Source organism: Dermacentor andersoni, chromosome 5 (assembly GCF_023375885.2).
Source record: "Dermacentor andersoni chromosome 5, qqDerAnde1_hic_scaffold, whole genome shotgun sequence".
NCBI classification, from domain to species: domain Eukaryota; kingdom Metazoa; phylum Arthropoda; class Arachnida; order Ixodida; family Ixodidae; genus Dermacentor; species Dermacentor andersoni.
In genome coordinates this window covers 77,685,400-77,703,606 of record NC_092818.1, presented here as the reverse complement: position 1 = coordinate 77,703,606, position 18,207 = coordinate 77,685,400, and the positions used below count along the sequence as shown (strand labels likewise).

Sequence of the window (18,207 nt, the reverse complement as noted above, 5' to 3'; positions counted from 1 at the left end):
CACATAGTTACCACGCGGCGAGAACAAGACCGGCTTTTTTTTTACACAAACACGCGCGCGCGCAGGGAGGGCTTTCACGCGAGGCGCCTTTGCGAGCGCCCGGCAGCGGCAATACAGCGGCAGCACCAGTGGCGTGTCAATTGTTGATTCGCTCGTCAGGAAGCGGCCGCGGAACGCTCGGGCCCGCTGTCATTTTCCGCGCATCGCCACGCGCGCGCGTCCGTAGTCCACGCATGCACGGCCGCACAAAACAGCGAGGCGAAGCACTGTGAAATTGCCGGAGCCGTCGGAAAACCATCAAGCCCGCCGCGTTTCTCCCTCATCTTTTCTCTGCTCTCGGTTGGGGGTCGCTCCGTCCCGAAAAATAAAGGCAAACAAGCGGAGCGCGCAGAAGAAAGCGGCCACTGCCGCGAAGAAGACTACGAGACGGCAACGACGGGAGAAGAGCGAGAAAGAGACAGCCTGTGGCATATACTGGGGGAGCCCATTCTTCAAAGTGCCGTGTCGCGCGTCCGCTTTGTCAGCGATCCGGTCCGGTCGCAGAGAGACAAAGCCCGCGGGTAACCCTATAGCCGGTACGACGAACGGACACAACCCTTTTTTTTTTTTTTCTGGACCCTTCTTCGCCTCTCCCGCTGTTCCTGCTGCGCCTCATCGGGGGAAGTGCGACCATACCGTGGGTTTAGACGTCTTTACCAGAGGTCCTCGCTCACCCGCACGCGCCTATGCTCGCTCAAGTGTTGCTCTCAGCCCGCTATCTATCGCGGGTTTGACATTCAAGACGAACCGGGGCTGGCAGCATAGTCGCTAACGAAGCACTGCGTGTTGCCGTAAAAGAGAGAGGGGGAAAGAAAGAAGAAAAGCATTTGTAAGTGGCCGCGGTGACGGCTGAAGCACGTGGCTTTCCTTTATTTTATTTTGCCTCTGGAAAGGCGCTTCTTTCGGTGCCGCATGCTGCTGCTGCTTCAACAGCTTCAGCAGCAGGGCGTCCTCAGAGAAACTGAGATGGCTGCGGGGAGTATGAACAGGGGGAGAAGAGTGTTGGGGGGATGGGGGGAGGGGGACGCGAGCCCTAAGCTAAAGGCTCTCCTTTACGGGAGGATCATTTATTTTTCGACGGGACGTCCCATCCCCTCTCCTTTGGACGTTTTATGGCCCCTTTGACAATCGCGTTCGAACGCGAGCGCGCGCGCCCAGCCGCCCTGCTCTCCAGACCACGTGCGGGCTTCCGCCGATGCAGGCAGGCGCCGCTCGCCGAAGAGTGCGCGTGTCTCGTTCCGTGAAATCGGTCCACTCGTCGGGTCCTAACCGCCGCCGCCATCACCGTGGCCGTCTGCAGAACCAGTGCTTTTCCTCATCGGCGCTCCCGTCCCCGAGAAGCTTGCGAGACGTTGGCGACCATTGTCAGGCGCTGTCGTGCGACTAACCCATCGTCGACGCCATTTTCTTTCACAGCCAGGCCGCCGTAAACGAGAAAGTCGCTTCGCTTTTCTTCCTTTCGCCGGGGCACTCCTTCTACGCGGCCCCTACTCCGTCAACCGGGGTGTGACCCCTTTGTCTTCGAGGCACGCGCGTAGCTAGCTTGACGAGCACAGGTCTTATCTGGCGCGCCGCGCATCTTACCCCGAAGCCCCCGGAGGAACCCAGCGCGCGTGTGCGCTTCGAGGGGCGGGATGTCTTGTTTAGCGTGGGCCGTGGATGCAGCGTCACCGATAGCGCACTCCCGCGCACCGCTCTCCTCCCCTCCCCGTTCTTCCTGCTGCCGTCCAGTTTTTCCCAGGCCTTTGCTTTTGCTGCTGCTACTACTACTACTACTGCTGCTGCTGCTGCTGCTCTAGTCAGGCGTGAGCGATCACCAAGTGGATATATAGTCATCAAAAGCCCGGACGTTCTGCGAAAGGTGCGTATTGGCATTGCTCGAAGAACCTGCCATAATGCCGTGGCATGCGGTCGCTATCGCGCCGCTGTTATGAAGGATACTGAGTTTGATGTAAATGTACGGCTCTGAAGCCCTGTAGTCTCGCTCCGCCGTGACGTGTGTGAATGTTAACGCGCATTGCATTTGCTACACTGTGTGTGGCGAAGTGGATGCCACTGTTTTGACATTCAAGTTGGCTTGCGCACCATATTGATACCTCGGTGACTTCGCTTTCCCGGTTTCTTGAAATTGGGCCACTGCTATTTTTCCGGCCGTGGCTAATGCTAGCGCTTATTTTCTAAGATGAGTTGTCCCAAGCTTTATTTGGAAGCATCAGCGAGTGTACTCGTGCGCGATCACGTCGTTGTACACATCACATATTTTCTGAAATTACTTATCCATCACCATTCTTACGTTTCAATAGCCACGGTTTACATATTGTACTCACTAAAAATAGGCACGATTCTATCACAAATATTTATCGAAAAATGTGCCTGTTCTCGCAGAGAGCGTGAAACTCACAAGGCGTCATGCCTGTTTAGTGTGTGCGAGCATGTTAAGAAATATCATAATACAGCCACTCTGTGTGTTCGAGAAAGCATGGCTAATGAGCTAACTAGACAAAAGGGGCTTTTCACCAATTCAAGTTCACTTGAAGTTGAAAAAATTTAGAGCACGGAAGCCATGCCATGCGCACACCACATGCGCATAGCTTTAGAAAATTCGCCGCCGTTCTTTTAAACACCCGTTGTAGCTGGTTGCTCTATACGTGTACCCTTGCGATACCGGATCAGAACGTGGTTGCGTTAACCTGGAGCTGCATAGCTTTCTGTATCGTCGCTGCACCATGTTTATCACAGATCGCCGTCAGAATAAATCATTCCGGAATGCCGATCTCACGAGCCATCACTGCAGAGGGCGACGAAGGCACAATTCATAAGGACGACGAGCCTTCACAAACGCGACTCCAGCAATTTGTGCCGCGGTGCACAATGCTGGCTTGATATTGCACCGAGAGTCGATTCCTGTTGATTGTGCTACATCTCACCCTACATGTGCTTTACTCATGTGCGGTGATTGTGACTCACTGCGATGGTGCGCATGTGCTCTGTGTCTCTCTCTATTTTATTTCTGTCTTTCTACCCGTCCACCGGTGCAGGGTATATAGCAAACCGGATTTTCCGCACCCCGGACACGCCTTTGCTCTCTCTCTCTCTCTCTCTTTCTCTCATTTTTCGGTTGTAATAGCAAAGCATTTTCGAGTTCGCTTGTGGCCATCGTTGACATGACAGCAAAACACTGCGCACGAAGCTACGAAATGCCTGAGTGCTCTAAGGAAGGAGATAGACGAGGTACACAGGGGACGTGTGCTGCATGATTTATTCCTAGCAAAAATAAAATACGTACATGGGCGTCTGTTCGAAAAGCGCGTATCCATGGTATATTTTGATCAGCCACTTGACGTAGTGCTCAATGAATGAATGCTAAAGAAAAATGCATAAGAAAACTAAGATATTTTACTGATCGTATTGCGGACCCCAGAACTTCCTTTTATTAATGATGTTGTAGCATACCGGGCATCTTTTCTCCACTGCACGAAGATAGCGAGTCATAACTGCGGTGAATTCGTTCGTTTTCCATACGAAAATCACAACTGCCGCATCTGGCACGTGGCACATCGTGAAACAACTTGAATTCGTTTTTTTTCTTTAGTCTTCGCTTTGTGAGCACTTTATGGGGCGGCTGTTCAAAACTTTCCACGCATCCGCTTTGCGACGCGAAATCTGTGTGTACATTCGGCTTTAAAAAGTTTTAAAACTTTTGGCTTTAAGAAGAGGCCAGGTGCGTCGAGATTTGTTCTTTCTTCACAGACTACAGGCCTGCAGGTTTAATTCAAGGTGGCGCAGCTCACTTGCACGTGTTCGACCAATTCAATGCAGTACATTAACATATGAAAACATTAAATGATTCGATGGCCTCGAAACTTTTGCTCGCGAGTGTACTTCATTATTATTGGTTTTGTGCCCTTTGTTAGCTCCGCACACACCGCCTGCATTTTCCTTCTGTTCTTCGTGTTTCTTTTTTTCTTATCGCGTTTAGGTATCTTTAAGAACACGAAATGCTGACACAAGAATTCGTACAGCAGTGAGGTGAAATAAAACAACTGATTGTGATTGATCTTAGCTGAACCCCACAGGAGTGCTACTCACGCATAGCGCTCAGTTGCCAGTTCTTCTCGAGCATTTGGCAATGAAATCCCTCTCAACCCCCACACAGTACGGCCAGCGAGCCTTATGCATGTTTCCTATATTATTATTGGTATTATTAGTACTATTTATTATTATTGCTGTTATTAAAATTGTTGTTGTAGTTGTTGTCGTCGTATCATCAGCATCATAATCATCATCATCAGTGCTCAGAAGTGTGCCGACAAGAACGGCAGTTCATGTCGCGCCAGAAATAGCTGAACACATTTTGACGTGCCAGCGCTGCGTCTTAGGTTCCTTGTGCATCACTCAGCCTCTACGATCGGCGATTGTAGTGTTGCACGCTGGAAAAAGAAAAAAAAAAAAAAAACTGGCTCTGACGTCATGTAATGTTCAACACAGATGAAGTTACTTGTTCAAGCTGTTAAGCCTCAACGTCATATCTTGACTGGTGGTGCGATGCGTATGGAAATATACCGGTCAACCTGTGTCACAGCCCTTTCCGGAACAGTTTGTTGTCACGGGAGGAAACAGCTCTGATTTGTGGATGAAAGAGAATGCAGCCACGTGCCACCGCAACCTGCTTCGCCAGATGTCCAGTTCGCACTTTGAGTTGTAGCGGGCGCCAGTTGAGTAGTCGCCGCTGAATCCCTCGACGTTCTGCTGCTCAGCAAGAAATAGCAAGTGAGTTCGGTTCCGAGCGCATTGCGATAGGTGCGGAATGCAAAAAAAGCGCTCCTGCAGCGAATGCGGGTGCACATAAGAAAAAAAGGAGCAGGAAGGGAGGAGGAGAGAGAAAAGCAGAAGGTGGGGAGGTTAAGCAGAATACCATCCGGTTGGCTACCCTACACCCGGGGAATGAGAAAAGGGAAAACAAAGATGACAGGGAGAGAGAGAGGAGGGAAGGAAAGCAGGGAAGAAACACAGTTTCTTTAATTAAGGCGGAGACGTTTGATGGTTATGATAAATAATGACAATGAATAAAGGTGATAGTGGAAGTAGCTCTGTAGTAAGTGTGAAGCATAGCTCACAAACTGAACACATGGGCACCCTTCATCCGACAGAAACACGACCGGATGTGCGCCGCCTTGCTTGGATTCAACGGGCTGGCAGTACATTCTTTCGTGGTGTTCGCGCCGTCAGAACAGCTTAGAAGTCTTGTATAACCGCACTGATGTTTGCCTTCTTAGGCGGCACCCTGACCATCAAGCAGCTGCCACCGAATCGTTGAGTCCCCCTCCTACTTACGAATGCGGTTTTTATCGTTGGTTTACAGCACCGCCCGTAAGCTCCATACCAAGGCCGAGTGCCAATAAAAAAAAAAATAAAAGAAATAACGCGTTCCCGGTTACTCGTCCCCTAGGTGCATTTTCTTAGAGTTGCCTCCCCATTTATTTCCGGTTTGTCCTTTGGTTATCGCGCAGGGCACTTCACTTCATCGACTAACCTCGCACTTTGTCGGAGGACTTTCTCGTTCATAATGGTCGTGCGTCTCTATATAGTGAACCTGGCCTCCCGCAATTTTCGTGGTGCATTAGTGTGTCATGGAGCTGACGGGTTAGGTTCAATTCGGGTTACTATATCGAAGTCAGGTGATAAGGAAGACACGTAAATGAACTTATGAAGTAGCGCGTTCTATCGTCAAGCGACGGGTAACAGGCGATGCAGTTCCTTCATCTTTATGGTCAACAAAATTAAGCGTATGCAAGTGAAGGAAAAAAACGATACTATATGATCCCTGCACAGGAGGCGAGCCCCAAATCACCGCGTGACACGTGCGGTGCTCTTTCAATCGGTCTATATATAGACACATGTACTTACTTATCCTTTTTCCCGGGGACTGTATTTCAACCACTAACTTAAGGTTATCGCTCAGCGCAAGATGGGCTTGCATGATTTAGAACTTGTATGAAAGCCGACGCGTCTGACCCGCCACTATCGCTATCACCGCAGATCTGCGGCGATAGCGATAGCGACGATTTTCGCCGATCGCCGAAAATCGCCGCTATCGTTGCGCTTTGAGTGTCGCTTGCGTTTGTGGACACCGGTTCGCCCAATAAAGAGTTCGTTCCCTGATTCACAGTTTTGCTGCATGTGTTATTCACCGTCAATACAACGTGATAGTATACAGACACCACTGTTACATCCTCTTGCTGCCTTGTTGTTGATCAGTTGTGGTAGCGCAAGAAACGTCACCGAAGCTATAAATAACGCTTATTTTGTCTCACTTGATAACTATACAGGTAGAAACCTCTATATTCCCGCAAACTTTAGTCTCATTGTTGGCGATTCCCCGACCCACGGAAAAAGGATTTCGAGAGCTCGAAAGACGGTTATATGCAAGTTGGAGGGAGCGCATGCCTTCCGCAACTGCTATACGCTTGGTCAAACCCTCGTGCTTAGGAAAATAGTAAAAAAAAAAAAAAAAAAGATGCAGAAAAGAAGGAGGCTCGCAGGACTCGGACAGCTGTCTTTGTGGAATTCGCGCCGCCATGAGCACAAGCATGTACCGTGAAGGTCATGCCTTCGCCGAATGCCACCGCGGGAGCCCCAGCGGACATCGGCGGCGAAAACTTCCCCATACTCTTTCCCGGAAAACCGTGCAGATAAGAGACAAACCGTGTAAAATAAGCGAAAGAAACTCGAGAAGGCAAAATACCGCGGCGGAGGCGCGGTCGGCACCAAGGATTATATCGTTCGCGTGGCAGCAAGAAGTCCACGAATAACCAACCGGCTGGGCGTCACAAGCAAACCAGCCGTAACCATGTTTAGGCAAGTTGATGGCGCGCAATTATGCACACCTGAGGGGACACGCATGACACTGATTCCTTTCGCTTCTCCGCGTATGCATGCAGGTCATTTACGGTTCCCGCAACGCGCTTCGAAGGGATTATGTAAGGTCTATATTTAAGCTTTCTTTAAACGGCTTGGAAATTTCGGCTCATCCGTCGAGAGAGAAAGACGCCGGAACCAGTAACTGAAGCCGATTAGATGTTGAGGGGATTTAAAGGGCTGGCATAGAGTGTATGTATTTGGTGGAGGTGGATAACTCCAATGATAACGCGTCAGCGTCTATAACAACCAACGCACCACAGTGGCCTTGTATAGTATACACACTCAGCATGCTCTTCAAGACACAGGCAAATAGTAGAAACGGTTTTATGACACAACACAAGTTTAAGGAATTATATATATATAATACGAGACATCACTACGTTGACGATGCTATACGTCGTGCTCACCGCTTGAAACAGCCACCTCCGCAAGGTGACTTTTGAAAACTCGACAAAGTTTATTAACGTTACCTGTCGAGAGAGAGAAAGCAACAAGAGGAAAGGCAGGGAGGTCAACCGGAGCAACGTCAGGTAGCAAACCTGTCAAGAACATTTTACACGGGCGCAGAACGCGCTGAAGTATTTTGCGATCGAAAGGAACGGTAGTGCTGCAACATTTTCGTGACGTCACACTCTGCAGCCAGTCTGTCCGAATGTAGAACGTAGCTCCTGTGGTCGAATTCTAAAAATGCAGAATACATTGTTGGAATCGCACCGCTGGCACGAGTTGTTGGGGTCTCGGTGCTGGCGCCCGTTATTGCGAATGGGTCGCAAGCCCCAAGGGTAGCGTTGGCCTGGCGGCCTGGGGCACTGGAAGCATCCGAAGGTCCCGGCAAAGCATGAGAAGACTGGTAACAAAACAACTTGTTTATTCTAACATAGCAAAAGAGCGGCCGGTCAGGTCGACCGAAGTGGAGAGACGGGAGAGCACGTAACTCAACAGTACAAATCGGAGCCTCTCTCCTGGCGTCCGGGGGCAGCTGCTCTTATACTCTCGGCGTCGCGGTCCAAAAGGGAAGGAGGGAAGGTCACGGGATGAAGGTCACGGGACGGCGGAGCATGAGCCCACGACGGCGCGAACTGTCGGGCCGAGAGACCTGCTGAACCGAGTGTAGTGACGCATCGCCAACCCTCACCCACACGACGGCGCGAACAGTTGAGCCGAGAGACGTCCAGGCTCCTCATTCGGGGAACTCCGCTCCCCGGCTGCCGCGCTTTGACAAGCGAGGGCACACACACACACACGCACACACGAAGACACGTGGCACTGAAACACGCCTGGACACGCTTGGCGGGTAGGCGTTGCGGCGGCGTCGAACAGGCCAAAATGTCCGCCGTTTTGAACAAAGCCCCGGCGTCCGTTGCATCCGCGCCGGCATTACCGCGCGTTGTAGGCGAAACGTAACAGACCGCCCCGCCGGGGGAAGGAGATCCCGATGGTCAGGGGACTGCATCCGCTGTCCGGAGGGATGTCGCGCGATGATGCTCATAACCGAAGTTGGGCGTCCTTGGGCGTTTCTTGAGCGCAGCGCACAGAGAAGGCCTCGTTCTCACGTTCAGGTGCACACAGGACACTGCAAAGTGACTTCGGGAGAGTTGACATTTTTGTTCTCGTTTCCGGCAAGCGTTAGAACCACGCCAAAAGTCAACCGCTCAGTCAGCAAGCACGGCACAACCCTCACTAAGCCCTGCCAGGCTCTTCCCCCTTTTATACTGCTGCCTAGTTCCTTACAGTAGTTTAGCAGCACTCAGACCGCGTCCATAAATCGGAAAAATTGCACTAAAAAGCACATCATCACTTTGAAACACTACACAAAAGCAATAAGTTAAAAAAAAATCCTGCCTCAGGAAGAAAAACATCAGTAACAAGCAATTTTGAGGCTGATTCCCACGTTAGGGGCTTCGACTTAAGCCATCGGCGTTACCGTTGAGACTCCCCTTTTTGTAACGCACCTCAAAGGAATATTGTTGCAAAGCGAGGCTCCAGCGCAGGAGGCGGCCATTTTTGGGAGAGATGGTCTGCAGCCATTGGAGAGGGCAGTGATCCGTTTCAATGATAAACCTCGAGCCAGCTAGGTAACATGACAATTTCTGAACGGCCCACACGATACACGCACACTCTTTCTCGGTGGCGCTATACGCCTGCTCACGACTCGTCAGCTTACGACTAGCATACAGGACGGGGTGTTCTACTTCTCCATTTTCCCGTTGGCACAGTACAACGCCCATGCCTCGCTCACTAGCATCACACTGAACAACGAACCCTTTTGTGTAGTCGGGCGATCGTAGCACAGGCTGGCTTGTTAGGGCGCTCTTTAGGGCGCTAAAAGCTCTTTCCTTTGTCTCATCCCAGACGACTGTTTGCGGCTCTGTCTTTCTTAGAGCATCCGTCAAGGGAGCCGCGATATCAGAGTACCTGGGGATGTACCTCTGATAGTAGCCGGCGACACCTAAGAACGACCGAATATCGGTCTTCGTACGCGGTTGCGGGAAGTCTCGCACAGCGGCCACCTTTATTTCAGAGGGGCGGCGACGACCCCGACCAATCACGTGTCCGAGGTAGACAACCTCGGCCTGTGCTAACTGGCACTTGGGAGCCTTGACTGTCAAGCCCGCATCGCGCAGGCGGGTTAGCACTGCCCGCAAGTGCGCCATATGCTCAGGCCAGGATGCGGAGAATATCGCTACGTCGTCTAGATACGGTAAAGCGAATTCTTGCTGTCCCCGCAACACTTTATCCATGAGGCTTGAAAAGCAGTATGGCGCGTTCTTCAAACCAAAACTCAAAACTTTAGGACGGAATGTCCCCATGGGTGAAATGAACGCCGCATACCTACTAGCCTCTTCTGTAAGTGGAACCTGCCAATAACCCCTGACAAGATCTAGGGTGGAAATAAACTGAGCGCTACTCACTCTCTCAAGGCGCTCCTCGATGTTAGGGATCGGATAAATTTGATCCTTAGTGATGGAATTAAGCCTGCGGTAGTCGACGCAAGGACGAGGTTCCTTGCCCGGTACCTCAACTAAAATCAAAGGGGAGGTATAATCACTCTCACCCGCTTCAATAACACCGAGCTGTAGCATTTTCTTTACCTCAGCCTCCATAATATCGCTCTGGCGGGGTGACACCCGGTACGCCTTGGATCGTACTGGCTCTGGGGAGGTAAGTTCTATGTCATGAGTAAGGACAGAAGTCCTACCAGGCCTCTCAGAGAACAGACCTTGAAACTCTTGTAAGAGCTGGTGTAGTTCGGTTTTCTGCTCAGGCGACAGCGATGCTTTACTTATTAAGTCACTAATGACTTGATCGGTGTCTTTCCTGTTCGTCACTGAGCCTAGTCCCGGAAGCTCGACCGGAAGCTCTTCGGGCACGTTTACCATCATGCACACCACTGCTTCCCGTTGCTTATAGGGTTTGAGCAGATTACAGTGGTAAACTTGCTGTGCTTTCCGCTTTCCTGGCAGACTCACCACGTAGTTAACGTCCGACAGTTTTTGAACAATCCGTGCTGGGCCCTCCCACTGCACGTCGAGTTTGTTCTTTAGCGATGTGCGCAATATCATGACCTCATCGCCCACCTCAAAACGACGGGCCCTGGCTGTCCGATCATAATAAACCTTGGCCCTCTGCTGGGCCTCTGCCATTGCTTCACCTGACAACTCCTGTGCCCTTCTTAAGCGTTCGAGGAGCTTAAGCACGTACTCTACCACGACTGGGTCGTCGCCCCTGCCTTCCCATGATTCACGAAGCATGCGAAGCGGAGATCGCAGCGAGCGACCGTACACCAGTTCAGCTGGCGAAAACCCCGTAGCCGCATGCGGCGCGGTTCTTAAAGCAAACATCACTCCAGGCAGACACAGCTCCCAGTCAGTTTGATGTTCAAAACACAATGCTCTCAACACGCGCTTCATGACGGAGTGGAGCTTCTCAACGGAATTCGACTGGGGGTGGTGCACTGAGCTGTGTAACAGCCTTACCCCGCACCTTTCGAGAAAGGCTGTCGTCAAAGCGCTAGTAAACACTGTGCCCTGATCTGACTGGATTTCTGCAGGAAAACCAACTCGCGCAAATATGGACAGTAGTGCATTGACTATCTCAACTGAGCTGAGTTCTTTAAGCGGCACTGCTTCAGGGAACTTTGTCGCTGGGCAGATCACAGTCAAAATGTGTCGGTACCCCGTGGCTGTTACCGGCAGAGGTCCCACTGTATCAATAACGAGCCGTCTAAAAGGCTCCGTAATGATAGGCACCAACTTCAACGGCGCCCTCGATTTGTCCCCTGGCTTGCCCACCCGCTGACAGGTGTCGCATGTCTTCACAAAGTGGTCTGCATCCCGAAAACACCCTGGCCAATAGTACTCCTGCAAGAGACGGTCCTTAGTTTTCTTAACTCCTAGGTGTCCGGACCACGAACCCCCATGCGACAAGCGCAACAGATCCTGACGATAGCATTGAGGCACGATCAGCTGATCGAACTCCACTCCTCTGCGGTCTAGATACTTCCGGTACAGGACCCCACCTCTTTCCACAAAGCGAGCATTTTTCTTGGCGATACCTTCCTTGATAATGCAGCGTATGTTTTCTAGGCTGCCATCCTTCTTTTGCTCGGCTATCAAAGCCGAGCGGCTGACTTTTAGCAACCTGTTAAGTCCGTCTGACGTAGGCGCGATGAGCAAATCTGGAGACAGCTCTTCTAACTTTCCCGTGTCGGGAATTTCCTCTCCAGTATCTGCTGCCTTTAACGCTACAGGCTCAATTTTATTCTGTTCGGGCGTGCTCTGAATACCAGCTTGCTGCGCCTCTGACCCTTTTTCATCGTTCAACAACGTCGGCCCCGCAACTACCGCCTTTGCAGCGAGCTCCCGAACCTTCGATCTGGTTAAGGCCTGAACGCTAGCCTCACCAAACAAAAGCCCCTTCTCGCGCAGGAGGTGATCGGACCTGTTCGAAAATAGGTACGGGTACTGGGGGGGCAGCATAGATGACACTGCGGCCTCCGTCTCAAGTGCTCCGAAAGGTCCTTCAATAAGCACTTTTGCCACCGGCAGACACACGCTATGAGCTTCCACTGCTTGCTTGATCCATGCGCACTCGCCCGTGAACATATCGGGTTCTACGTAAGAGGGGTGAACTACATCCATTGTAGCTGCGGAATCGCGAAGCACTCGGCACTCTTTCCCGTTCACGAGGAGGTCTCGCATGTAAGGCTCGAGAAGCTTCATGTTCTCGTCAGTGCTGCATATAGACAAAAACACGACTTGTGTTTTTGTTTCTGGACACTGCGCCGAAAAGTGACCCGGCTTCTGGCACGTATAACAAACGCGCGCTTGCCTCGTCTCGAACCGCTTTCTGCGTTCGGCTTCGGTTGCCGCCGTCTCCTTACGTTCGGTCGGACTGCTTTCACTCGCATCCGAACTACGTGTGTCCCCCTTTGCTCTCATGGGCGTGAACTTTGGCCTCTCAAACTTGGAGCCAAATTCACCCTTTTGACCGTCCTTAGCTCCACGAGCCCGACGCGTCACAAACTCCTCGGCTAACTCAGCGGCTCTAGCCACCGTACTAACGTCTGGCCTATCCAAGACCCAGTACCGCACGTTCTCAGGTAACCGACTATAAAACTGTTCTAGCCCGAAACACTGCAGAACTTTCTCATGGTCACCAAACGCTTTCTCTTCTTTGAGCCACTCCTGCATGTTTGACATAAGCCTGTACGCAAACTCTGTATATGACTCACTTTTGCCTTTCTCATTTTCCCGAAACTTCCGACGGAACGCCTCCGCTGACAGCCGGTACTTTTTTAGCAGACTCGATTTCACTTTGTCGAAATCCTCTGCCTCCTCTCTCTCCAAGCGAGCGACTACGTCGGCCGCCTCGCCGGGTAGCAAAGTGAGCAAGCGCTGTGGCCACGTTTCCCGAGAGAACCCCTGCTTCTCGCACGTTCGCTCAAAGTTAACCAGGAACAAACCAATGTCCTCTCCAAGCTTAAACGGCCGCATCAGGTCAGTCATTTTGAACAATACTCGTTCTCCTGCACCGTGTGCCTGACTTCCATTACGAGCGCGTTCCATCTCTAACTCGAGACGCTTCATTTCCAACGCGTGTTGACGGTCGCGCTCTTCTTTTTCTTTCTCTTTTTGTTCTTTAAGTTCACGCTCATCTTTCTCTTTCTGTTCTTTAAGTTCAAGCTCCCTCTCCTCAATGGTCTCAAGGCATTCCGACAGCTCGTCATCCTCAGCTTCTAACTCAAGAATAGCCCTTAGCAGTTCTGGTTTTCTGAGTTTGTCTGAGACATCCAGACCCAACTCTCTTGCAAGCTCCAGCAATTTCGGTTTGCGCAACGACTTCAAATCCATGGCTGCTCTGAATGCTGCTTTCTCTACTGCCTACTATTGTCTTGCCGCAAACTAACCCGGTAGCAACGACAACCACAATTACCAGCTCTGTTTCTAACTTTAACAAAAGCCTGGCAAAACTCAGAAGAAGAAAGTCCCGCACTCACCAAACCTCGCAGCCAAGACTTCAGCGCAGTCGTTCCGCTGCAGGCAACCAGTCATCACACAGGGCTCGTTGCACTGCTCCCGGATGGTCGTTGTGCTGCTCAGCATACAGTCAACCGCATCTCTTCGCTGCTGGCCTCCGTTGTCGCGATCCCACCGCTGGCAACCAGATGTTGGAATCGCACCGCTGGCACGAGTTGTTGGGGTCTCGGTGCTGGCGCCCGTTATTGCGAATGGGTCGCAAGCCCCAAGGGTAGCGTTGGCCTGGCGGCCTGGGGCACTGGAAGCATCCGAAGGTCCCGGCAAAGCATGAGAAGACTGGTAACAAAACAACTTGTTTATTCTAACATAGCAAAAGAGCGGCCGGTCAGGTCGACCGAAGTGGAGAGACGGGAGAGCACGTAACTCAACAGTACAAATCGGAGCCTCTCTCCTGGCGTCCGGGGGCAGCTGCTCTTATACTCTCGGCGTCGCGGTCCAAAAGGGAAGGAGGGAAGGTCACGGGATGAAGGTCACGGGACGGCGGAGCATGAGCCCACGACGGCGCGAACTGTCGGGCCGAGAGACCTGCTGAACCGAGTGTAGTGACGCATCGCCAACCCTCACCCACACGACGGCGCGAACAGTTGAGCCGAGAGACGTCCAGGCTCCTCATTCGGGGAACTCCGCTCCCCGGCTGCCGCGCTTTGACAAGCGAGGGCACACACACACACACGCACACACGAAGACACGTGGCACTGAAACACGCCTGGACACGCTTGGCGGGTAGGCGTTGCGGCGGCGTCGAACAGGCCAAAATGTCCGCCGTTTTGAACAAAGCCCCGGCGTCCGTTGCATCCGCGCCGGCATTACCGCGCGTTGTAGGCGAAACGTAACAACATGCACGACGGGTAATCTTTTTTTTTTCTTTTTCTGGATCGGCTTTCACATATATTCTGTTTTAGAATATCGATGCGGAATAACAACGGTCTCAGAACGGCAAGTATGGTTGGCGACGATCTAAGAAAGTGTTCTACAGTTTTGCGCGCCAAAACCACGACCTGATTATGAGGCACGTTGTAGAATTGGGGGCTCCGGTTTAACTTGGCTACCTGGCCTTCTTTCGCGTGCTCACATTGCACAATACACAGGACGTTTTAGCATTTCTGTCCCCACCGAAATGTGGCCTTCGCGGCCAAGATTTCATCTCGCGCCCTCGGCTGCAGGAGCGCGCAACGCCAAAACCACAACGCTACCACGGCGGGTTGGCATGCTGTCAGATGATTAGATGTGCGCTGAAATGCTTCCTCCGTCTGCTGTCCGTGAAGATGAGACGGACGACGCAGACGATGTGTCTGCAGCGCCAAGCAAAGCGCAGATCATTTCAGATCGTCATGTGATAAGAGGCGCAATAAACGCGTGACAGACTGAGGATGATTATTATACAGACGGCTTGCGCGCCTTGAGAAACTTCTGAACAAACCAGGAGAAAAGGTTGCTCAGGCAACATTATTTCAACGCTTCTGAGGCGAAGACGTGTGTAACCTGCGTTTCAGTAGGAGCAAATTGGCGCTCTTTTGAACAAGAGTCAACCAAGTACGTGTGTTCGGAAAAGTTTATTGTAGTTACAAAAAGGCAGAAAAAGGCGACCGACAGCTATAGTTAAGATATAGTAAGATTTTTGCTGGTCCCGACGACTTCGCTATAAATAAGTTCTTCGTTAGTAATGAACAAACTTCCGCTTATTTTAATGATGTAAACAGGTTTTAGTGACAATGGCGACTAAGAAAAATTGAAGATTTTCTCTTGTCCAGAATGCTTTATAGAATATCAGTAGGTGTATTAAATCTATGAATTAATTTTGTACGGGTTATACAATAATTTATTCTTACGTCACTTGAAAACATAAAAACAATAAGGGAAGACGTAAAATATACAGGGTGACAGATCCCAAATTTAGACTAAAACAACGACAATAAAATACGACAGTAGAAATAGAAAACAATTACGCCGGTCGCACTACTTACAAAAGAATTTAAAAAAAAGAAATAATTCCGTTGTGTTAGACTCTTTGCCAATGCTCCATGTGCAATATTTCTGGGTACATTTTTAGTATATTCACTCTTGTTTCATGGTCCTTAAATGGCGGTGTCTATGTATATTCGGATGGAATATAACAAAATAAGGGAAGCAGCAAGTGGCACAGGTCAAAATGAAAAACAACAATAATAAAGAATGCCAACAAAATGCATACAAGCGTAAATTAAGGCCACATACAAACGGTATTCTGCCGTATATTTGCTGTAATCTGGTCGATTCCCAACCAGCGCATAACATTTGGATTTAACTGAGCTTATTTACGTGTCATGATATACTTTGCTAGCGTGAAATTACTGCAGTTATAGAATGCGAACGTAGAACACAGCCAGTGAATATAACGAAGTATGCCATTTGGTTTGTTTTAGTTATCGCTACATAGCAGTTTGCCTTTGTTCAACTTATTCCTCCCACGGCTACGTTGGCATCACCCCAAATAATAATCAAAATTGAAATCAATATAAATTTTAAAAAGATGCATTTAAAAGTTTTTCCGCGCTGTGTACGAGTGAGCGATGACATATCAAGAGCACTTTTCGAATGGGGAAGCTGTCGAAATATATAGGGCATCGATTGAACGGAGTTGCATGCTACCGAAGAAACCAATAGGCCCTAACGCGAAGGAAAGTTTCTTTTTTTTTTGTGTGTGTGTGTGTGTCTGTGTGTTTGAAAGAGGCAGTGCAGCGGAGGCACAAAGTTAGTGCTTTTGTGTTAATATTCGTGACCAGGAAATAGAAACTGCAGCAGCATGCACGCCATGGACGTCATTCGCGAACCGTCAACCTCCGCATGTCACGTGGGCCGCTGTATACCACTTGACTTAGGTTGTGGCGGTGGTTGTCACCACCTCCACTTGTCTGCCTATATCGACGTACATTTCTTGGCAATTTATGCACATTTCTGGGCAAGTTACCACAATATCCACGTCAAGAAACATAACTTACTTTTGCATGAGTTTCAGGAAGTTAAACCCCACAATTTAATTTACCATTTAATTGGCTTCCGCGATGCAGTGGTATAAATGGGAATATTGCGTCCCCAAAGCTGCCTCTAAACACAAGAAAGCGGTCGGTGTGCTTTAACAGCTATTAAAAGGGGGGCGCAAATTACTAGATAGGACGCTCGAGTGCCTCGTTGTCCTCTTTTAATAGCTATGTTTCCCCAACTATCTCGACAAGAAGTACTCGTGCGTATTGAATACGCTTTCGCGAACAGACGCTGCAGTTGGGCTATGCTCGACAACCCTACTCTATAGTCTACGTTCGATGTCACCTGGCCTACAACTACGTCTGCCACCTGGCTTACCACCACACGAAGAGACCAACCACACTGCACCGTTTGTGGCTCGGCGTTTCAGTTACGAACTGTTATGCATTTCACATAGAAATGCCCGACAGTCCCTCGAACGTCACATGTAGCTGTGACGAGACACTCGCACAACTTGAGCGTTATTCCGGACATTGCTGAATTGCGCCATATTGTCGCCATCTTGTCAGCTGTGATTGGCCCAGAGATATGCTACGGAATCTCCGATTCCACGGCTCAAAGTGCCACCGTTACAGAATTGGACAATATGGCGCAATTTGATAATTTTTCAGAATAACACTCGTCCTCCGTACGTGTGTCAGCGCACGCTAGTGCCACGAGGTACGCGACCGACCAACTGGACAGTCGTCTCTATAAGAACAGAAAGTTCAAAGCCATGGTGCTCACGCAGAAGGCCCCATTTCTGCTGCTCTAGTTCCTCAGATCTACGGACCTACGTGTCAGACTCTGAGAGTGCCACACCTGTTACCGATGGATTCTGTGAGCGATTTACTGATCAAGAGAGCGGACATTAAAGTAACGAGGATGAGCCGCCACTAGTAAACGAAAAGCTTCGTGCACGAACTGGACAATTAAGCTCGTACTCTCATATACTTCGTGCGCTATAGAGCGATTCATCAGGACATCTGCCGTCCAATGGTTATCGGAGACATATTATTAGCTGTGGCTGGTGGCCAATGGTACACGGTCCTTGCGAAAGTAGACCGTCGTGAACTTGGCTCCCACAGCTGTGGCTGAAGCCTTTCTTTCTTGTGAGCTAGGGTAGACGTGCTGATGACATACTATTGTCAGAACAAATAATTTTGGAATACCGACCTTATAAGCCGTCGCAGCAGCAGGCTACAAAAGCATTGTTGCCATTCTTTATGACCACAAACCTGCACAAGTGACTTTAGCACCGACTATGGTTAACTGTTATCCCGTGATGTGAGCGCTTGTGATCGTGTGCATGTGCCTCTCTCTGACTCTTATTTATTTATCATTTTTCCACCTCTCCCTTCCCCAGTGTAGGGTAGCAAACTTTTGTTCTGGATGCCTTTTCTTTCTTCTTCTTTCGTCTCTTCCTTTCTCTGTTGCATTTTGTATTTTCAACTTTGTATCAGCAGTCGCGTAATACCTGCAACTTCCTTTACTTTTCGCTCGGCTACGTACTCCGCTCCTGTAGCTCCAACGATTGTTTGTAGCCAATGATGACAAAGGGAGGCCCATTTCTTTCCTGTAAACCACAGACTTTATTTCATCAGGTACAGTGCTCCGTAGCAAGCAACTCTCGGATCCTCGTCGCGTGTAGTCATCAAAGAATTGCGCTCCACCATGAGCTGGGAAGCGATCATGCAAATCTGCCGAC

General features: G+C 50.2%; 1 long non-coding RNA gene across 1 annotated transcript in view; it reads left to right on the top strand.

The window, feature by feature from the left end:
• Positions 1 to 301: 301 nt before the first annotated feature.
• The window catches only part of LOC129385013 (uncharacterized), a 136,011-nt gene continuing 118,105 nt past the window's right edge, over positions 302 to 18,207 (top strand). Inside the window, exon 1 of the long non-coding RNA XR_008612543.2 lies at positions 302 to 1,900. This is a non-coding gene — a long non-coding RNA (uncharacterized lncRNA). The remainder of the gene's footprint in view (positions 1,901 to 18,207) is intronic.